Raw genomic sequence first — 13,301 nt, forward strand, 5'->3', positions numbered from 1 at the left:
CTTTGTTCCTCTCTACTATGACAGGTAAAAGGTGACTTGTCAGAGCAAGCAATCATCACTTGAAGTGATTGTTTGCTGTAGTCTAGATGGCTTTTGATTTTTGTGTAAATGAGCCCCTCCTAATGCTTCTTTTTTTTTTTCCTAGTTATATGTAAATTAAATATTTTCTCTTCCAGATGTATCTAAATATTCAACTTTTAACAATGCAGCAGGTATAAATAAATAACTTTTCTCCCTGTGGGTAGAATTCTATTAATAGTAATAATAAAAATAATAACTTTAAACTCTGTGAACTATTGTTAAGTGATGTATCTAAATATTCAACTTTTAACAATGCAGCAGGTATAAATAAATAACTTTTCTCCCTGTGGGTAGAATTCTATTAATAGTAATAATAAAAATAATAACTTTAAACTCTGTGAACTATTGTTAAGTGATAAACAATGAATACAGCCCTGGAAAAGACATGCATATTAAACAGATGAAATAATGGAATGCAATTATGTTTGTTGCATTCTCCACTGGACTTTCAGAATTATCATATAAACCACAAGGTAAAATAGGATTTCTGTAGCAGAAATATTTCTGGACATGAAACTAAACCGAATATGTAGGGCTAAACTGCTGCTGGTTTTATGCTGATGCTCTTAGGACTGTGAAGCAACATGGGGAGCCTAGAAACAGGCTTTCCTGAGGCAGGTATAAACCCCACTGAATCAGGAAGGAGGCAGCTGGCAGAAAACTGTGAAAGAAAACATTCATCTTGTTATTTCTGAGTGGCGAATGTGATAGAGTAGAGGGTTAAAAACTTCCAATACTTTTACTGTGTCCTTGAAGAAAGTTCTTTCTTTTTTTCCGCCTGCCTTTTTTTTTTTTTTTTTTTTCTTTTTAGATCTTTTCTAGCAGACTGAAATGTTAGTAGAGCTAGCTTGGGAGGAATGCAAAGAGTTAGGAGAGAAACAATAGCTTTACTTACAAGCAGAATTGCAGGTCAGAGGGGAAAATTCTCAAATTGTAGGGCTCCTTGTCAGTACTGAATTCCTAATAGTTCATATTATTATTTTGATTTCTGCTGAAAAAAGGAATGCTGGCACACAAACTAATGGTGACTTGTGTACACTGGCCCTTAAAGTTTTTTATAATAATATTAAAATCTATATTACATTTTCAATTTAAAAATATTTACATTTTATTTTGTATTAATTATACAATTTAAAATAAGTGAATTGTTTGAACTACTGCAGTAGGTAGGTCTGTGCTGTTGGATGGTTTTGTTGGAAGGTTTGTCTGTTTCTTTTTTTAATTTTCTTCTCACACTCAAAGATATGCCTGGCATTTTGGAGAGAATAAGCACAGCCTTTAACCTAGTGGCAAAACTCTTCAGGGACCTTATTTACATATCTGAAACCTTTTCTCCAACTGCTCTTAAAACAAACCAAAAATCTTTGCATGATCAATGAAGCTGTTGAAAGCTCACGTTTATCCATTTTATTAACACAGGCCTCTATAATGTTTTACTGTCCATGAATTAATATCTAGGGCCTGTATTTTCCTTCCTGCCTCTGAAATGTTAATGGAAAAAATTTAGTTTGGAAGTATTATGTTTTATTTGGTTGTGCAGAAGAAATGTTTCTGTTTATAATTCTAAGGCTCTACTGAGGAGGTGAGCAATTTGTAGCAATTCACTTGGGTTTGTTCTAGTAGTACATACTATAAAATAATTTCAAAGTAGCATATTTTTTATGATAACCTGAAAACTCTTGCTTGCTTTGTGTTCCTTGAAGATAAATTTACATTAAATTTCTTCATTTCTTGGAGAAGGACAAAACATTTTTCTAGTGGCTGAAAAGAACTGAAATCAAAACAAAGGAAAACAATAGCTTTTTCTTTTTTAAGTGTGAAAGGATATTCATCCCAAGAAATGCTTTTATAAAGGAAAGAAAACAATATTACTAAGTCTGAGGAAAAGCCCAGAAAAGTTATTCCAATCCTATTAAAAAATGCATATTTTGAACACAATTTAGCTATTACAGTTTGTGGAAGTTCAGAAACTGCTGAAGTTTACTGCATTTTACTGTGAGGTCTCTTGTATTGCAACTTATTGCTGTAACTCCATGTTTCTGATTCACAATAGATTTTCAAAGGGCAGGTGTTTGAATTGTAGTATTTCTTCTGCTCTCAATAAAATTTAAGGCTTTCCTTTAAAGGTATATTTGTCCAATATTAATAACATTTTCTAAATGGTTTCAGCAAAATTCTTTATCAAAAAGCACCTAAGCACATTGTTGAATAGTAAAGATTGGTAGTTTAAAAGTTCAATTTACAACTGTAAACAAAAATATTTCTGCAAACGTTTCTATGAAAAGATTATAATGCTTGGCTTTCTCAGCAATACTCTTAATTTTGGCAGTACTATACTAAAAACGCAAAATAGCTTTGCATGGACCTGCAGTGATATTGCTGGTACTGGAAAAGATCAGTGTTTGATGATCTGTATCTTTGTTGGTATTTGATAACCTGGAGTGTATGTTTGCGTTTATCTTAAAAGCTGAAGTTTAGATGCCATTTCATTGCACAGTGAAACAGATTAGTTGAAGTCTTTTCAGCAGTGGCTCAAACTAATCTGTTTTACTGTACACTGAACCAGCATTGGAGAGCTCAAGGTCACTTACTGTATGTTAGCTTGGGGGGTGATAAGGGTAGAAATTTCTGAAAACGCTTCCAATAAGACCAGAAAGAGAGTCAGTTTCTGATTTCTGACTACCCTTGTTACCATCTGCCCAACAGCTTTGCTCTTATGTGCAACTGTGTAGGCTATTTATACACCTTGTTGCTTTTCCTTAAATGGCATCCCTGAAACCTGTCTTCTTTCTGTCCACACCAAAACTCCTGTTAAAGCCTTTGTCTTTCTCACTTCTTGGCTCCTGGTGTGTTCTCTTGTCTTGCCTTGTCCATTTAAAACGTGCTTCTCTCACAGGGACTTAACTTGTTTATAAAACTTACCTTTGCTCATTTTTCTGACCAGATTATTGCTCTCCCTTGAGCTCTCTCTCTTTCAGGAGCATCTCTTCAAATGAAATACAATCTATTTCTCCTTTTAACGCTAAAGGCTGCTCATAATTGAGCCACAACCCATCTACCTGATCTAATTTCCCCAAGTTTGTTCAGTTAGCTGTTACGGTGCTTCCCTCCTCAGCCCTCCTAACACAAAGTCCACCTCTCTCTCAGCTGTTTCTGCTCATCCCTTACAACATGTGAGCAACTGCAATAGTCTCCTCCCCCAGATCTCTCCTTACCGCGATCTTCTTGGTTCCACATAGTTACCTGGGCACGCTCTAACTACCATTCTCAGTCTTTTTCGTTCTTCTCTATCCATCAATTTTAAATCCCTGAGAAAAAGGGGGGAATATAATGAAGCTGCTCCTGTTCCTTACAGGAGTAAGGAACGTTTGTACAGCAATTTATGCTAGTTAGTGCCCCATGATACTACTCAACTAGGACTAGTTAACTCATGCTGTATTATCTGCGTGTTTATCACTTACCCCACGACAGCAAGCACATATGACTAACACTACTTTAAAGGCATATATTTGAGTGTTCCTTTTACATCTTTTTTTCTTGGTTGTTTTAGTGCTTAGTCGATAGTTTCTCCATTTAAAAAAAAAATAATCACATTTTACCTTCTTTTTGTGTAAAGAAAAGTGATTCTTTTCCCCACACATCAGGCTTGATTTAATAACCACTTGCCTTCATTTGGAACACTTTCCAGAAGTGATGTATGGAATAAGTGGAAACAGCCTTCCAAAGGCAAGAAGTTGCTTTCTTTGCTTCCCCCCACCCCTTGCATGTTCTTGTGTATATTTTAACAAGTTATAGTTTACAAATTCTTTTTCTTACTAAAAAGGATGTATATATACTTAACTTCTATGTATTTATATACATTGTAAGTATAAACATTCCAAAGGTCAGAAATATACCAGACAGATGGCAAGTAGTGAGGGTGGGATAAGTGTTTATTTTTCTGGCTGGAGTAGCACAGTGTGAGGTTATATAAACTGATGATCAAGAACATGCTTTGGCCCACAGGGCTAATTCCTGTTTTAGAACTTGTATTAAAACAATTTTTTCTTGCAATAAAGTCTATTTTTAAGAGAGGCTTGTCTGAAACATTCTTGGGTAATGTGGAGGAAGGAGAGCCAGAATGGGATGGGGGAGATACAGACAGTGATAGTTTAGAGTTTGAAAAGACTTCAAAGGTCACCAGCTCTCTTTAGCTTGGTAGCTTAATCTTGAAATTGCAGAAACAACATCTTAAGCTTTTACAATCGCTTTTTGAGCACAATATCTGAAGGGAATACTGACAGAATCATACAAAATCGGCAAATGTCACTTTCTGCGCGAAGTTCCTTTATTCATTCATTCAGTTAGGACTAAGCTAGATAAACTTCTGCCTGCAATTTATTGTCAAGGGCTTAAAATGAACACATTGTGTCTGTGTGGACACATGCAAAAGTAACTTCTCTTAACTGATGTGTTTACTCTCTTTAAATCTTGCTGCCATTTAAGTCAAAGGCTCTGACCCATCAGCCTGGCAGAAATGGTTGTAGCATATCCACATAGCACAGTCTTCAGCAATTGCTGTTTACTGGGCTTGGTTTTTAGCCCTAGCTATAAATACATACACATCTATTTACCACACATAGAGTTTGTGAGGGTTTTTTTTAATTGTTTACTCTATAGCTAGGAGGCTCAAGTAGCTTTGGTAAGCATTTATTTCCTAAAGGCCTTTTTGTATCTTGTAATTTTCCTAAACTTGTTTCAGCTTGAAATGTTTCAAAGTTGAACCTCTGTGTGGAAGTAAATCTGCTTCTATGGCCAGTTATAGCAAAAGGCTCTGTGAACAATAGTAACAGAGGGAGAAAATTTATTATTTCTGTGTCAAATCATGCATGTATTTATGCAGTTAATTACCGAAATTGTAACAAAAACTTAACTGGGTTTGAGGATGTTTTATTTCCCTTTTGATGACTCAAACTAAACCTTTTTTAATAAATTACAGTCAATTTTCTGATTTTGTGGTATATCTGATCTGCACGCTATGTCTCATCTTGCCTAATAAACCTGTTTGTTGCGAAGTGCTGTAGTGTAGCTGATGAAAGAGCATATGTCAATCACATCATTCTTTATTTTCTCTTACTGCTATTTAAAGCTGCCCTTGTTCTACATGCAACTATGCTGCAAGTTTTTAAAGGTAAACATATACATATTTCCAGGTAGCATAAATTATGTATGTTATTATTCAAACTTTGCTTTATTTTACTTTGTCACAGATAATTAATATGTTGACTAGATAGCAGCTTTAACTATCTGTTAGAGTAGCTGCTAATCAGTGTCAAGCTACCTTCCAGAGTCAGGTTGCACTAATCATTACTTACATTATAATTCATATAATATGTTGTTACTAATGCATTTAGCAACCTTATATGTTATTAATTTGTTTTTTAATTTGTTTGGAATCTGGTGTTACTGAGTAAACTAAAGGTCCGGAGGAAGAACTCTTCATTCAGTACAACTTTTTAAGGACTCTTATCTCATTCTTTCCTACTCGCTGGGGCAAGTGGAATGCAAGCAGGCCCCAATCAGTAGGGCACTTAAGATATTCTTTAAGTCTTATTGTTTAAAGTTAAATGTGTGTCTTGCTAATTTAAGTCCCTAAACCGTGGTCTGTGTGCAGCTGGGTTTGCAGAAGCCACGTTCATGAGCAGTTTCACTGGAGGCTGCAGAATTCTGTAAAACGGTTCTGCCCTGAAATTCAAATGAACATTAGGATTATTATGCTGCCTCTGAAGAGTTTGACTGTGTCATATATGCTAGTCTCCATTCTCAGTACAGAATCCAAATGTTAGTCTGAATCAAATATTTATGTATATATTTGTATCTTTTAATGTTTATTGCACTGAGGGTCATTAGTTACACTGTTGGTTTTGTCTTTCTGTTAATTTTGGGGATAGAATGGTATTGATCTTTCTTTTCTGAGTCTGTCTTCATACATGTAAGTGGAATTGCCAACTGCTACACAGTGTGTTTTTCTTTTAATGGAAGAACAAATGAATATGTGGGTTCCTTTTGTCAGTCTGTCTCACCTTGAAATCTTGACATCCCTGAAGCATAATGTGCTGGCAAAAAACCTTTCCAGCAATCTTGTGTTTAAAGCCTCACTTTGAAGAGAACATGTTGGATGGTCCCATACCCTTGTGCTGTGTCCAGCAAAATAGTCTCTGTGCTAGCATACTAAACTGTTTACTGTTTCCTTTTTTTATACAGCAAGTTTGGAAACTTTGTAAAGCAACAAGTTTCAGGAGCTGAGCAACAGTTTGTTCTTTGTTATTCTTGTCCTTTCTTATCACTGTGCTTCCTACTGTCTTCTATGAAGGGTGCGTGGTGGGAAAGCCAAGGTGGCAATGAACTGCCTTAGAAAGAAGCAAGGGATACTGTTAGTAATGCGCTCTTGTAAATGTCTTGCTTTAAGTACTTACTGATTTCAATAGATTTACACAGCTGTAGTAGAAGTGAGACCAAAGGGACAAATTCACTTACTTTTGAGACTTCTCTTTCAAATCTGGTGAGAAGATTTTTTTTTTTTTACCCAAGCTGCTTATAGAGGCCTGTAGCATAGGGAAAGTATTAAAGGAGCTAGTTCTAGATAATATGTAAACCTCCAAGTTAACCTCGTACTCTCTTCTCTCGTAAACATGACATTGCATTTTGAATCTGCTCTGCATCACAATGAGTTAATGTAGTATCACACTGAATGTGCTTGAACAGACCATTCCATTGCCACTAGAAAATGTCTGTACAAAAATAGCAGTAGGTTGCGCTTGTTTTTAGGATGTGAAGAACTAAGGAAGTGAAGAACTAAGAAAAGGCAGTGACGTTCAAATCTGATGACTAAGGTATCTGGCAGTCTTCACAGTGCTGTGCTGTAAATCCCTGGTGGACAGCCTAAGTTTTAAAATAAGCAGCACTGGAATTCAAACTAGACTTTGTTGTGAACAAAATAGATGTGGTGATTTCTGAACTACGGGAGTACCCCTATGAAGAGGAAACTGTCAATTTTGTGTTGCACATCCATCTAAATAGACTCCGTCCAGATTAGATGGCTGAGCAAACTTGATTGCCAGATCCTCTCTCTGAAATCAAATACAAGCACAGAGACTGTTACCTCAACTGTTAGACTTGAAAACAGGAGGGTGGTCAGAAATGAAATTGTTCTGTAAAGGACAGGGATTTAAACCTTAAAATGAGGGAAGATCCCCTAATTTTTAGCTTCAGGGTAAAGAAAAGAAGTTGCAGAAAATTGTAACCCTCTATAAATGTAGGATCTTATGTGCAGTTACAAATAACAAAAGAAACAAAAAGCTGCATGATAGGGAGAGACCTAACGGTGACATCTAGTTTACACAGGATACCCATCTCAAATCTGTTTCGGGATACGTTGATGTCAAGCAGAGAGTCAGAGCAGTAAACCAGAGAAGTGAACACATGTGTACATTTATTTTGTGTTTACTAAGCTGATTTCTCAGCTGTCAACACATATGATGTGTTATTTCAGGCTATAAAATATGCATTTATTTTCTTAAAATTCAGATTTTGGCAATCTAGGATGACTTGTGCTTACTCTGCCTCTTCCTTGGGGTTTGAATTGCAGAGTTCCTCATGGTGAGGTCTTTCTATTTTGAGGTTTTCGTTTTACGATAAAGCATGCCATGATGATTCAGGGACAGCTTTCACAGGTCACATTCTCTATAACAAAATTGTATTTCTAGCCTTTTAATAATTTCTTTGCTTAAAAAAATTTGCAACTATCAGAAAATATTCCAATTCAGTTATCAAAATTTTGGAAGAGTTGTTTAGCAGACTTAAATCTTGAAAGAATTATTTGATATCCATATTGATATCCAGAATGTCAAAGCTATATCATAGTTCCTAATACTCTTGGATTATTTAATGTACCTTTGTCTGTGGATTACAGGAAATAAATTGTGCTTAAATTCCTTTGTTAGGCATATCTGATTTTTTTCTTGGAGAGATGAAAATGAAGTATTTTGTGCTGTCTCTACCTTTGCTAGATGAAAGCATTCAAAGTGCTTGATTTCACTATTTAAGAATATAAGAGCAGTAATCATGTTGTATTATTTTATGCATCATTAAACATGTGGTGCGGAGCAGCTAATACAACTTTATGGACAAAGTCAGTATCCTGAAGGTCTGAAAATAACCAAATTATTATAAACATCCCAGAAATTGCTGCTATTTCTTTCTGAAGTATGTGGAAAATCTCTTGAAGATTAGAAGGTTATTTTAGGCAAGTTGCATCTTTCCCCAGATGACAAATATTGCAAATCACTACATCTTGGTTTTTAGGTGCATTTTATTGCTTATATATGTAAACTTAATGGATTGTACTATTCAATTTTTATATACGTTCTCTGCTTATTTATATATAAGCATAAAGAATCTATTACTGTCATCTGTACACATGCTTTTAATTCGGCTTTTAATCAGCTGGACTCCTTTTATCTTAAGAATAACATCAAAGTAATAAATGCAGAACACAGTGTGAGTGAAGAACGTCTTGTGTTTTGCATAATGATAATTAGGCAAGCATCCAGTGCCTTGGAAAATGGGCCTTTTTTATACCTATGTGAGAGTATTCTAGTGGAAGGCTTTTATGTGGACCTTGAAGATTATAGCTGTACTTGGAAACAATTATGAGAGTTCTGTTGAGTCAACTTTTGCTGGGGAAGTAAGACTTGGCCTTATATTTGCGCAAAACCAGAAAATTATTCTCTGCATGAAAACTACTAGGTATTTTTAAAGGACATAATTGGAAGGCTCAGCAGTTAGCTCAACCACAGCTTACCTTCAAAAGTTTTGTGAATACCAGGAGGAAGGTGAAATTGCAAAGACTAAGCCCTTGGTGCTGTCTTATACTCAGTTTCCCCCCGTTATTCCTTTACATTAGACTGCTTTGTTGCTGATTTCCTAGTCAAATACTGGTGAGCAGCATGTGTTCGCAACTAGAGCCTACTGGAAGTGGGAGCACATACTGACCGCTGGATGATCGTACAGCACTGGAGTATCTTTTTGTGGGTTTGGTGAGGGTGGGAGGAGTGATGGTTTTGGTTGGGGTTTTTTGTTTTGTTTTTTAAAAGGAATCTGTCACTTCAGTTTGCATCAGAGCAGTCCCAACAAAGACCCACGGGACACGTTTAACTTGTGATACATGCTGATGTACTGGTAGAGTACAGTATTTGGTTAGGTGTTTTTAAAAGACCTGGACCTGAAATATATTTTTATGCTGGAGTCATTAACAGCTTTGTTTTTATATAGGGGAGGTGAGATGCCTCCAGCTATGGGCACTTTCTTGAACTCAGGCACTTGTGTTAATGCAGAATGTAAGCACGTAATTTAACAGTAACTGTTAAATGCAGAATGGTCTGTGTGGACGCTCCGTTCCATTCTTGGCATGGCTTTTTTAACCTGTAGCTATATGACATAGCTATCAGAAGGTGCCATCTGAAGGCTGGCATTGTTTTCTTTTTATAAATGTGACATAAACTAAAATTCACTGCTTTCTAGGTACATCCTGTAAGACTTCATGTAATACATTAGTAGCTACTTGGTAGGACTGATAATTTTAAATGAATATTCAGTCAGCACTCTCAGAGTTATGACTATTTATGAACATAAATAAAGCTGCTTTTGGATGCTTCAGCAACAGTGGTGACAAAGCACTGTGCCACTTGTGACTAGCTAGAAGACTGTGACACGTTGTCTTGAAATTGAATTATGTAGTAATTCGTGCTTCTGCGCTCTCTGAACTTGATTGTTGTAATCCCCTTGTCTAAGGGGCCTGACTAGCAGACAACACAGTGGCCACCTGTGTGGCCGCCTGGCAGAATACTGGGACCCTGCTGCTCTTGGGGTACCCTGACTTTTCATAAGTGGATTCCTTTGCAAGGTTCTCTCTTCTTTGGAGTCTAGCAAGTCTCTCCTTTCTCATCTTGCTTTCTTGCTCGTGATGTGTTACTGCATTGATGTTCTACTGAAGCGGGAGAGCTGAGAATAGGAAACCATGGCTTTAAAGGTGGCACTTGGACATAATTTTCTTAACTCCCAGTGAGTCCTTTGCCAGCTGGTAAGTGCTTTCCATTTTTAACTACTGAATGTAAGTGCCAAGCTCACATGTGAACTCATGCCGTGTTTCATTCAGGGTTGGAGGGAAGATAACATTATAAACAGTTTTCAGAATTCTAAAACATTGTGTGAAGGTGAATACTTCCCAGGCAAATGCCTAAAAAGTTAATTGGTGTGCCATTCCATCTCTAAGGTCAGATTTTTCTCTGGGGGTTTAGAGGGTTAGTTTTGTGGTCTGTCTCACCACACAAACCTATCAGAGCAAAGACAAATATATATTCCAGATCAGTATTTTGCGAATAGATGTGAGGGTAATAGATGTGAGGTTCGATTTTGGGTTTTTTAGCTTGCTTAGTTTCAAATAAATAGTTGTTTGCAAAATCTTATAAAGATGGGGATAATTTCACAAGTTCTAGCAATACCCCATATTCTTTATTTTTTCATACCCTTAGAACCACATATGCATTTTAAGGCGCTACAACCAAGAGTCTTGATGGCAATTACTGTTGTCAATATCACATCTGAAACTCTGCTTCATCCTTTTCACAGATATAAATGAACCCAAAATAACTCCTTAGCTCCTGAAATAAGTAAAGTATATTTGAAGCTCACATACTTGCCTGAAGGTATTAGAGTACATAAGAACTAGGGATGACTGTATGAGCAGTTGCAGCCGCTGGTGGGTCAGTTCCTCTCGCAGCTGTTCATTCCAGGAGTCTCATTGTGGTGCTGCCTTTTTTTTTTTTTTTTTTGTCCCTTTTTTTTTTTTTCATATTCTTGTGTCTAAGAATGTTCGCTTGGTACTTGCATGGTATGTAGTGCAGCTGTAATATAACTTTCACCCTAATGTTTTCATAATAGTGTGCTCTCTGCACAGTGTCAGTATTGATAAGCACCTGCTTGGCTAAGGGTATTTAAAGTATTTAGGGTGGTGGTAGCCAGAAAGTCAGAAATAGCTGACAAGGCTGTTCTGTGTTTTCTTTGGGGAGGCTGCACTTTGCATGCGCGTATCACTTGCCAAGGGTATTAATTCAGTCATCATTACCAACCTTTTTTTAATATTTTTTTTTTTGGTCATAAAGTGCAAATTTTGTGCCTTTTTTTATAGTAGTGAGAATTTTCTTTGGGTGAAAATATAGATATTCCATATTCAACTAACACATTAAAAGCATACTGGCTCAGTCACAGGTTTTAGGCCCATATTAGAAAACCTGGAATTACAACTTCTTCAGCAAATACAGATGTATTAAAAATCTTATTATCTCTAGAGCTTCATGTAGCCTGTAGCAGGCTGAATGCAAACTACAGAAGAACCCCTGATTCTTTGGTATTCTGGGCTGGAAACTCTGCGGTTCCTTCATTTACACCAATAGTTTATATATATATATATATACATAATAAATTTTAATTAAATAGCATTATTTCCATTTGTATGTAATCAAGTCAGTGTTAAATACTTCAGCATCAGTTTGCAGATATATTATTGTTGCCGAGCTATAAACTCATATGTAACAGCAACAACACAGTAGTTATCAGACAGCGTCTGAAGGCTTTGAGTCTTTAGTCCGTGGTATAGTTGGGAGTTCCCTGTGAGGGTGGTTGAGATGTTCTTGGATTGTGAATAAGTTGATACATGAGACTACTTCACAGTTGCACTCTGTGTACGTAAGAGTTGGGTCCCTACCTTAACATCTCCATTAAAGCCATCAGTAAGATCTTTGGAAGTGTGGCCCATGCTTTACTCTCTGAGGAGTTTGTAATTTGCATTGCTGCTTGTGAACATAGCAGTTTATTTCTCACAGTTAGTGTTGGATGTTGCCTAAAGACTGGGAGGATCAGGAAAATACTTTCTTTGGATTGCACTTGAAGCAGGTGCTAGAGGGCTTTTCTAACTGTGAGATGTAGAAGAATTTGTTTTAATTGCAAATTTATTATGGAAAACAGCCAAAAGGAGAGGTTGGAAAAATCTGCAACAAGGCTGTATATCCCTGGACTACCCTATGTTTAACAGTATTATTGCAGTTTCAGCGATTGCTTGTGTGAAAAAGTGATATTAGAAAAGCATTTAATGTAGTATTAGAAGGGGATTAATGCAAATTATGAGCTAGAAATAAGAAGGAGACGTCATGTTACACATATGCTCTTACCAGACCTCAAGCAAATGCTTCACAAGCAAATGCTTCACAAACCAGCTTGATTTTTTGTTCCAGCTCTTTAGATTCCAGCATGTGATTGTTTCTCAACCAACCTGGATGCTACTGTACTTTCCGTCTTGGTTTTAAGAGGTCAAAAGAAAGAACAAATTAAGAATCATCTGAAAAAAATCCAATACTTTCATATGCATATTGGTGAAGTTGTGATTACAAGTAGGAATCTGCCTAACTCAATCTAGTAAAATCTTTGTCCAGACTTTTAATATTTTTTCCCCTCAGTGAATAGTCTCAAAGACAGATATTTATTGTTATGTGCAATTTTTGAGCTATCATTCCAAGTCTGTAACTAATAAAACCATAACAACCATCGAAATAATAGTTATGTGTATGTGTAGCATTTCAATTGATGAGTAAACCATTCCAGTATATTGGCATTTGGCCACTTTGCTATGTAATACTGGTTTTTATGAAGTATTGCTGTAGCAACAGATCTGGATGACATTGGGTAGCTGGTTGCTGCTGACTGTTGGAAATAAAACAGACTTTTAGCAACACATGTGTAATGTCTGAAGGTAGAGCAACCCAAAATAAATGCCTATGCTCTACCAAGAGTGTAGTATGGGGTACATCAAGCCAAAGTCTGACTTATGAATATAATCCTTCTGTGAAAGTGTTCCTGTATGGTGAAAATGAAACCATGTATGCTAGTAATATGTGCAACAGTTGAAATCCAAGAATAAAAAAAAAGGAAAACTGAGAGAAACTGTATTGCAGATTGTTTTAAGCCAGAAGTATCAGTTATTATAAAGGCTTTAAGAGCTGTAGGATTATAGTAAATGCTTCTGGATGTGTTATTTCAGTGGAAAAGCTTTTTGAGGAAAGAGGATACAGTGAAGATTAAAAACTTCACTTGCTCTCTTGAAGAACCAGCGAGTGAAAAAAGACATG

At 36.3% G+C, this 13,301-nt stretch overlaps 1 protein-coding gene across 2 annotated transcripts in view; it reads left to right on the forward strand.

Annotated features, from left to right (window-relative positions):
• MIGA1 (mitoguardin 1) overlaps nucleotides 1-13,301 on the forward strand; it is a 40,828-nt gene that overhangs the window by 10,780 nt on the left and 16,747 nt on the right. The gene's annotated exons all lie outside the window — the stretch shown is intronic.

Source organism: Falco biarmicus, chromosome 11 (genome assembly GCF_023638135.1).
Source record: "Falco biarmicus isolate bFalBia1 chromosome 11, bFalBia1.pri, whole genome shotgun sequence".
Lineage (NCBI taxonomy): Eukaryota > Metazoa > Chordata > Aves > Falconiformes > Falconidae > Falco > Falco biarmicus.